Source organism: Chenopodium quinoa, unplaced genomic scaffold (genome assembly GCF_001683475.1).
Source record: "Chenopodium quinoa cultivar QQ74 unplaced genomic scaffold, ASM168347v1, whole genome shotgun sequence".
In the NCBI taxonomy this organism is placed as follows: domain Eukaryota; kingdom Viridiplantae; phylum Streptophyta; class Magnoliopsida; order Caryophyllales; family Amaranthaceae; genus Chenopodium; species Chenopodium quinoa.
In genome coordinates, this window is record NW_018742484.1 from 7,215,051 (window position 1) to 7,225,352 (window position 10,302).

Genomic DNA, 10,302 nt, shown 5'->3' on the forward strand with positions numbered 1-10,302 from the left:
TTTTATAAATAATAAAATTAAAAAAAAAACCTAATCACCAACCCAGCCACCACTGTCGGCGGCCAACCCCCAGCCGGCGACACCTGGCCTCCCCCCTCCAGTTAGCGACGCCTAGCCTCCCCCACCTCCGACCGGCGACGCCTCGCACCTCCTCTCCTTCCCATTTCCCATTCCCCCCACTGCTGCCCACCCTACACCTTCTCTCTTTCCCATTTCCTCCACCACCGCCCGCGGAGCCCTAATCGCACCCCAAACCACCGCGAAAACCAGCGCCCTTCCCCGACGAACCCCCTCCTCTGTGAGCCGACCACGGAAACCCTAAAACCTACCCAAAACCACCTGAAAACCGAAACCCATTTCCTGGGTTTTGTTTCGAAACCCTGAACGGGTTTGGGTATTTTCTGGTATTTTAGGGTGGATTTAAGGGTTTTTGGGTCGGCAAACTAGGGAGAGGGGTCGACAAGGAGGTACGTCGGTTTTCGGGGTGGTTTGGGGTGGGGTCGAGGTCGGTAGTGGGGCGGTGAGGGAAATGGGGGGTGGTGGGGGTCGAGATTGGGAGAAAGAGAGGAGGTGGAGGTGGGGGGTCGAAGGCCGGCACACCGGCGAAGGTGGAGCTGGGTGCTGGTGTTGGTAGGGGTGGGGGAGAGGTGGCTGGTGGACGCCGGAAGGGGAGGGGCTGCTGGGGCTGGGTTGGTGGTGGCTGAATTTTGGGTTTTTTTTTCAAAGGTCAACTATTTTAACTATAAAGGTTAGCCATAAACCTAAAAAAGGTCGTTATGGTCAATTATTCTAAACCTTGGTGCCACTGAAGAGAGTTTGAGAAAAAAGTTCTTCTTCCACGTAGAAAAGCTGAAATCTAGAGGCCACCATGTAGAATTTCCCTTAAAAAAAAGCATACCACATCACCGAAACGGATAATAGAATAGTAGACGGGAAAAGTCCGAATATCTATTCCCCATATAAGGAGAAAACTCCAGCCATCCAAAATGCCCATTAAAAGCATCAAACCACTAACAAAAAAAAATGTTAAAATTTGTACAAAAGTAATTATTTTAAATCCAATATAAAATAAATAAAGATGCATTACTTGAACCAAATGCCGTCAGTTAATTCGATTTGCTTGCTGTATATCAACAGAGCAATAGAAATGCTGGAAAAAAACATCTGACCAACTCGTAAGACGATACTAAAGCGCATCCCATACCGTCCCTTGAAATCGTTCATCTATTAGGAGCATAATATATGATACAAATTAGCATCTCGAGTAATTAATACTTAATTCATACACAAATTAATTACTAGTATATACAACAAACAAATTAGAGACTATCTCCTATTGATTGAGAAATCTTCTTACTTATATGACACTTTCAATTTTACTAAGGGTATTCCTGAAATCATAGAAAATAGGACTTTTAATGAGGAGTTAAGCCCACATTTGGTGATCAAGTTCTTGTGTTTTTCATCTTTTTGTGATAGCCACTTTTTTATCATCTTTTGGTGATTGAGTCCCATTTTCAGGCAAGTTTACCCACCGGAAATTTGTTAAACTACATAGTTAACCACACAAAGAACTTAATCACCTAATAGCATTTATTGCAAACACATAATCACTTGCAAGAATGCGAGCTATTAATATAATCATACCTGCCAAATTTTGCAAAAAATTCAAACTGAAAATGTAGCCGTTAGGGATATTGCCACAAATCCATATAACCATAAATAACAGAAGCCTTATGCCCTTATCAGTCAATTACGCAACATTTACAGATGGATTAGCGAGTTTGAATTAAGTTTGCATATCTTATAGAATTCATTTTGTTCATGAAAATGATACAAGGAAGTACCTTGCATAAGACTTTGTAGTGCTATAGATATGAATTTAAAAATTGCTTATGCAAAATTAAATCCAAGCAGTTGATAAAACTACTCTAGAGCCCATTGACAAAACCTTATTCCCTCATTAATCCATACACAAAGCAATGCAATGAGTCCTCCCGCGAAACAGCTAACAAACAAGGTACATTTGCATTTTACAACACATAACAACCCAATTTCACTCAATTATCAAATTATACTCCAAAATTCACATAAAATTCTTCTCGCATAAGAATATCAACTTAAATTGCACACACCAAAATTCTACCAATAAAATCGATCGTTATACTCTTTCATAACTCAGTAATTATAAACAAAAGTTCAATAAACAATTCACCTTATAAGAACCCTAAATTGAATATACTAAAAATTCAATGAACGACAAACTCTAGATTGTGACATTGATATTCGGTGATTTAGGAAAAGAAACAGAAATGATCTTACCTCAGAAGCTGCTTCAATGGAGGAAAGAAAGATCACGAGCTGCTTCAATGGAGAATTCGGAGTACGCGCTTCAATGGATGAGAGAGAAAGAGGGAGATAAAAGTATAAAGCTGCTTCAATGGACTTATATATGTCTCGTTCATTTCCATTTTTGTTGGAACACACTTTCTTTTAGCTTTTGCTCAAATATGAAATTTGGAATCAAAGTAAATATACAACAGATAAAGACGTGGCGTTTCCCTCCATTTTTACTTGGTATTTTTTTAAAGGTGATCCTTGGACGTGATGGGTCGGGTTTGGGTCGGGATTAGGTTAAAAAATCAACTAATTCGGGCTGACCCAAAAAAATCAACTAAATGTGCATAAAATTGCATTTTTAAGCTCATTCAAAAAAAAAATTAAAAATAGGGTCGAGCTTGACCCAATTTCGAACCGGAAAAACCTACCCAAAATCGGATTGGACTCACTTTGATTAGCTCTAGTATTTTTGTTAGAACTAGTATTTCAAGCCAGAAAAACCTGCATAAAACTTTCCCAAAGGGGCTTACTTAGAAGTTAGAACTAAGGCCCTGTTTAGTTCACCTTATTTTTACTTATTTCAGAAAAAATAAGTTCAGATCAGATCAGATCAGAAAAAATAAGTTCAGATCAAATTATTATTATTATTATTATTATTATTATTATTATTATTATTATTATTATTATTATTATTATTATTATTATTATTATTATTATTATTATTATTGATTTATGATGTATCGGATTTGATTTTATCGTTTGTTTGAACTAGCAATATTGTCTATGTTATTAAATAGCACAAACAATAAACGATAATAATTAAAATTTCATTATAAGCTCCAAATCATAAACGTTTACAAATATAATTTTCATTACAAGAAGTTCCAAATTTCCTTCGCTATATTAAGTTGTACTTCTTTCATTACAACTATATTAATTCTCGTTAAACAAATCATAATCTGCTCTTGGTTCGATTTCTATACCACTATCAATGGGTATATCCAACTCATGTAATCGAATAAAATTGTGAAGTGTGAATGTAGCAACCATAATTGCCAATTGTGAAGTGTGAAGTGTGGGTCGGATTAATTCGGGTCGGCTCATTTCGGGTTGACTACATTAATGCACATGCACCTACAAAGTAGTAGTATTCGTAAATAGTAATTACTAAATTCGAATAAAGAATGCACATGCATCCAAAAAGTAGTGGTATTCATAAATTTTCATAGGTTTTTTTGAGACGTAAATTATAATACATTTGATAATAGAGAATTTTTTTGAAAATATTTGAATAAGCTTAAATAGGAAAATAACTCATAGAATTAGGGAAAGAAAAAAAAATATGACGTAATCCTAGATTGCTAGTTAATTTCGGGTCAATAACAAGTCGGGTTGATTTCAGGTCGGGTTAATGATAGATCGGGTTGAATTCGGGTCGGGCTAGTAATAGGTCAGGTTAAATTCGGGTCGGGTTAGTAATAGGTCAGGTTAAATTCGGGTCGGGTTGAATTCAGGTCGGGTTAAATTCGGGTTTTGACGGGTTAAAACGGGTCAATGTGTCATTCCCACACAACCATACACGCATGAATAAAAAAAGGTTCAATAGAGGAACAAATGAATAAAAAAACACTTAAACGCCCTAAACAAGTTAAATATAAAAGCTTAAATAAAAAAAGGAAAATGAAATCTAATAATCACACCTTTGCTCCATCTTCCAGAAACAATCTCACCTTTTGAAATTTTAGAAACAATTCCATTAACAATAATGATATTATTATTATTTAATAATAATATAATATAATATAATATAATATAATATAATAGTAATAGTAATAATAATAACATAATATAATATAATAATAATAATATAATACAATATAATATAATATAATAATATAATAATAATATAATATCATAGTAATATAATATCATATAATAATAATAATATAATATAATATAAATTAAATGATCATAATATAATAATAATAATAATAATAATTATAATGATAATAATAATAATGATAATAATAATAATAACAATAATAATTAAACATTAATATTGATTAACATTAAAAGTAGAATATTGAAGTAATTAAAATAAGGTCAAATCAGAAAAAATAAGTTCAGATCAGAAAAAATAAGTTCAGATCAGGTGAACTAAATCAGCAAATAAGTATAATAAATGGGGGTGAAAAAACAATACAATTATGAAATACAAGTATATAATACTCCGTACGAAGTAAGTCTTTGTTTATTCATTCAAGAACGAAAAGGTATGACAAATTTCCTTTTTTATTATAAAAACAAGGTTTACTATTGTATTACTTTATAGGTATAATTATAAATGCTCTAAACCTAGAGCTACTTCATACAACCACCATCATTGTAATCTTGACAACATTGCGCCATATCATCATAACATTTGAATTCGGGACAGCAATAGACGGTTCGTCCACCACGTGTTTGTGGCTCGCAAATATTTAGCTCTACTTAATAGATCCATTTTCATTCGCAATTGCTGCTATCTTCAATATTCCATGGTCTTTACCGCCATAAACCTCACCTACACACATTATTGAAAAATTATTCGTATGCTTATTAAGATATTATAAATTTAAAGCTAAATAAACCAATCATATACACTACTATAGAAACCTATATGGTTAAACGAAATTGAAAATAATTGCATAACTTACAATTTGCATTAAAAAGTGTTGGTTCTTGAGGAATTATGCTAAGGTGAGATCTAAGATCATGAAGCCCAATGGTGCAAATGTCTATTCCATCTATGATGATCTTTCCCTCGGAAGGCTCCACCAAACGGAACAAAGTGCTGATAAGGGTTGTTTTCCCACTTCCGGTTCTCCCAACGATCCCAATCTTGCTGTCACCTTCAAAGATGCAGTTAATCCCTTGGAGAACCAGTGGACCATTGGGTCTATATTTAACCTGTGAATATCACAATTTATTTTTCTGAAGCTATGTTCTGGCAGTTGACAAGCTTAAATACAAGTGTAATTCAAGTTTACCTTCAATTCATAAAATTCAATTTTCCCCACATCAGGCCAATTAGGAGGAGGTCTATTTTCTTGGATTATTTCACATGCTTCTTTAGGAAGGTGCATGTACTGCTCCAACCTTTCAGCTGAAACTATCATGTTGGCCAGCATGCACTGGTTTTGGACAGAACTCACAAGATAGATATTCAAGGAGAGACCATAGGATAGTGCCATCCCAATAAATCCTGTCACGAGAACATCATCAAATAGAAAATGTAAGAAAAAGAATCACAGAATAACAAAGATTAACCAATTTGTTTTCGTGATTTTGGGAGGTGAGAAACTAACCAGAGTTGGCTTCACTGAAAGGAAGCAGAGTCACTGCAAGAGCGGAGCATGAGAGAATAACTGCACATAGCATCTCCAAGCGTTGTATCAACCATTCATTGGAAGAGAAACTGTGGAAGAAAGGGCTGGCACTGTTGTCTAAAAGCTCTACAGCCTTTGAGAAGTATTGGTCTTCCTTGCCAAAAGCTCGTATTGTGGTGGCTCCCAAATTGACCTCTGCAAGATTGCTTGCTATTGTGGACTTCGTAGTTCCATTGATTCGCATCAGCTCTTTTGCTGATGCAAAATAGTATTTCTGTATACATGTAATTAAATTCGAGTTTTAGTATCTTAACAGGATCAAAAACTCCTGCTAGAACTTTTCAGAATATGCCAGAAAATAATTTCCAAATTTAATGTGTAAGATTTGGAGGTACCTGTAAGAGTATAGTCAGATACACCACAGGCACAATGATAAGCAAGACTTGCCAGGTCACAATAGCCAGGATACCGAAGCTGAAGAAAGCTGTTAGTGTAGACGCTAGGGCCATGCTTACCATCATGGCTACATCAAGGTCAATGATACTAATATCTGAAGATACCTACAGGGAAAAATAAAATAAAAGGTTAGCCTTCCACAATTGACGATGAATGCTCAACCTTTGCTTAGAGATAGATTGATAATCTTACTCGACTGAGTATCCTTCCTAGGGGAGTGGTATCAAAAAAGGACATTGGTGCTCGAAAAAGGGAGTTCAGCAAAGTAGTAAATATTGATCTTGATGTGTCAAGACCAAGGGAAACAATAGAAAATGATCTTATGAGCAAGAAAATTCCCACACTACATCCTAGAATTGAGTACACCATCACCAATTTCACTTCACTAACACTAGAATTTTGAACATTAATGGCCAGCCAATAACTTTGTATAGACTGCCCAAAAAGAAATAAGATATGGGCTAAGACTGCCAAGGATGAGTATAAGAAACCTCTTCCATGACTAAGGTATTGTAGATAGGGCTTAAAACCTTTGTCTCCTGTTTCTCTTTCTTCTTTCTGAATCAACTGATCACCTAAGGATGCATGTGCTTTGTCCTGATTGAAACTATCTCTTTCATCGCTTTTCAGACTCGGTAGAGATCTACTCTCTTTACAATTGTCAGACTGCATTGAGTTGTTATGCGCATTGACTAGATTTTGGAACTCAAGGCTTGAAGTCAATAATTGTTCATAAGTGCCTGACTTTATAATCTGACCTTTAACCATCAACTGCAAAAGAAAAAAAAAAAAAAAAAAAGATACATATACAAGATCATTTGCTTAGATCGAAAAACTATATATCTTCTCTCTTTAGTTTGTTCAGTTGTCTTTTTAGTTTCCACTTATTTTCTTTATCTTTCTTAGATTAGAGCTGAGGATAAGATGGAACTATAGTCAACGAAAGATATGAACTTATTTAAAACTAACCAATATGGCAATATACAATCAAACGTAGGTAGGAAGTCAACTTGGTGAGTGACTAGCAGGACAGTCTTTCCTGCCAGAGCTCCCATGACATATCTCTGCAAAAATTGTTCAAGTTAGTTAAGTAATAAAGGTTTGTTTTTACTAGAACTAAGCAAAAGGAAAGGGAGCTTCTTATTTATCACATTGAATAGACTAGTCGCGGTGTGAGCATCAACAGCGCTGAATGGATCATCCAGGAGGTAAAGATCAGCATCCTGATACAAGGCGCGTGCTAGTTGCACTCGTTGCTTCTGTCAGGTTAACTCCTCTTTCCCCAATTACAGTGAGATCACCACATGGAAGCATGTCTATATCTTTTACCAATGAGCACCTTTTAAGTGTGTCTTGATATCTTTGATGATCCATGTAAGAACCAAACAGAATATTATCTCTTATAGTACCAGTCTGAATCCATGCTGTTTGAGAGACATATGCAAGGTTTCCATAAACTTGCACCTGAAATACCAGAAGCCGATTAGTAATTAAATTTCACTTAGCTGACAGTGCAATTTACACAACATACACGCATTTACAATTTAGTAAAAAATGATAAGTTGTTCGATTAAATCCTGAATCCGAATCTTTCTTATATAAAACTCAGTAAAAACAAGTAATAAAATAGTAACGTAAAGAGAATAGGGCCTTACAGAGCCATCAATGCTTGGAACTTCTCCAAGAATGGCTGCCAAGAGTGTGGATTTACCGGCTCCAACCTCTCCACAAATGGCTACCTTCTCTCCAGGTTTAACAAGTAGATTTACATTTCTAAGGGTTGGCTTTAGTGAGAAATCCCATGAAATTGCTGTGCTTCTAATATCTATAGACTTCTCTAGCTCCTTCCCTTTCTTCCTCTGCTGGATATGTTGATTTTGCAATTCAGCCGCATCAAGAAACCTTATGATTCGGTCTAATGATACACTTGCCTGTATATATGCTCCAGCAACATCCGGGATTAACCTTACAGGCTCCTGAACTATTCTCAAAGTCGCTAAAAATGTAAAAACATTACCAGCATCCAAAGGAATGCCAAAAAAACAGCATGCCCCAAACGTAGCTATAGACATCAGTATTGGAAATGACCAGAAAAGAATCATATAGTACCCTTTCTGTAGAAGCACAGCTGCTAGTGACCTGAACTCAATTTCCCTCAAGTTTTCGATGCCTTTCTTGAAATGGTTTTCCCAAGCATATACCTTCAGCACCTTCATTGTCACCAAGGCTTCGGTTATGGCCCCCAACCTTTTATCCTGTTCTAACATAAGCTTTGTTTGATATTTATGCTGTAATTTACCCAAGGGAGAGTTTCCAAGTACTGCAATAATAACAATCACTAATGCCGCAATTGTTGCATTCCCAACACAGTAATAAATGATCACCAAAGCAATACACATTTGGAGAACCACAGTCCATATCTGATGAAACCAGACAGGGAATTCACCAATACTGTAAGCATCAACCGTGACATAGTTCACTATCTCACCAGGAGTGTGACTCGTTTTAGCATCATTCGAGAGTTTGAATTGCTTGGCATAAACAGCTGCAGATAACATCGATCTTATCTGGAGTCCAATCAATCTAGTCCTAAAGCACCATTGCCTCTCTGACAATGATTCTAAGCTTTTTGTGAAAAAAAGCAGAAAAGTGATTGCATAGCCCTCATATTTAAAGGCCCTTTTCCCTTCAGCTATATCAATGAATGCTTTGAGAAAAAGAGGCCCAGTTGATAGTGTAAGCACCTTAACCAATGCAAAAGCCCCAGAAATCATAATTCCTTTCCATTGCCAGGAAAATATGACAGCAGGAAAATTGGAACTTGATTCTTTTTCTTTCCTATTGCTAAATTTCTCCATAAAATCGCGATAACAGGTTTCTGCCTGATCAGCAGTCCTAAGTTTAGGAATATCTTCATCCTCAAGAATTTTCTCCTTTCCCATTTTCATCAGTGGATTTAACCACCAAAATGACATTCTACTGAAGAACCCAGCTTTCGAAAACAGACTTTGATTTTCATCAGTGGTATAAACATCTTCATTATCAAGCAAAGGTACACTAGACTCATGTAAACAAACTTTCGATTCGGATTCTTGCTTATTAATATGCTCTTTAAAAACACAGGATAGTAACAAAATAACTCCAGGAAGCAATAAAAAATCAAAGACAACCTTAACGTATCTCACTCTACTAGAAACAACCACTTCATAAACAGAAATTGCAAATAAAAATGCAGCATATAATCCAGAAAAAGTGAAACATATCTTAAACAAGGTTAAGTGTGAACCAAATGATCTTCTGAAGCTAAGAATCAGACTCAGAAACAGCCAAGTGAACCCCTGAAAGAGCAGAACCAGCCATCCGTGCAGGGGCAAAATAATCTTTTCACTTCTTATCTTGTCATCCAAAACCCATAAACCAAGAATTAAGTATGCTAAACTAAGAACAGTATTTACAGCAGCAGAAAAAATGTTGAATGCAGAAGCAGAATTCTTGGTTGTAGGGGTGGATAAAATGATGAACAAAAATAACAAAATGAGCAATAAATCAATGAAGATTACTATGATGTGGTTTATACATGAATTTGGATTAATTGTTGATGCAAAAAATGTGCCAAAATTTTCATATGGGAAGGCTGAATTTCCACAGTAATTTGCCCAGAAATTGTTACCCATTTTACTGATTTTTGGGGTTGGGATTTGAAGTGGGAAAAAGACAAATATGATTGAAGTTTCATTAGGTTGAATTTTGCAGTGGAAATAATGTACGATTCGCCTAAGTTGGAGGTGAATAGCTACAAACAAGCAATGATGGGAGTTTAATTTAAAAATAAGGCAATAAATGAAGTAATTTACGAATCTTATGTTAGTCATTTTTCCTCTTTTTCTTTAACTCAGATAATCACGACACCATTTAGATCTTAGTTATTTCCTTAGAAAAATTATAATACGAAGTAATAAGCCAGGTCCAATGACCCAAATGTGGAGATTATTATTTCGATATAATTATTTTGTATTTGGCGTAATTGGATTGTTGGAGTAATAAAAACAATAATTTAGATGAAATTTGATACATAAGGTTGTTAAATTGGTACGACAATGATAAGAAATAATCTTTAATTTTACTCGTTTTATTTGGG

General features: G+C 35.4%; 1 pseudogene; it reads right to left on the minus strand.

The window, feature by feature from the left end:
• Window positions 1–4,493: 4,493 nt before the first annotated feature.
• LOC110719630 lies at window positions 4,494–10,074 on the minus strand (annotated as a pseudogene).
• Between the last annotated feature and the right edge of the window lie 228 nt (window positions 10,075–10,302).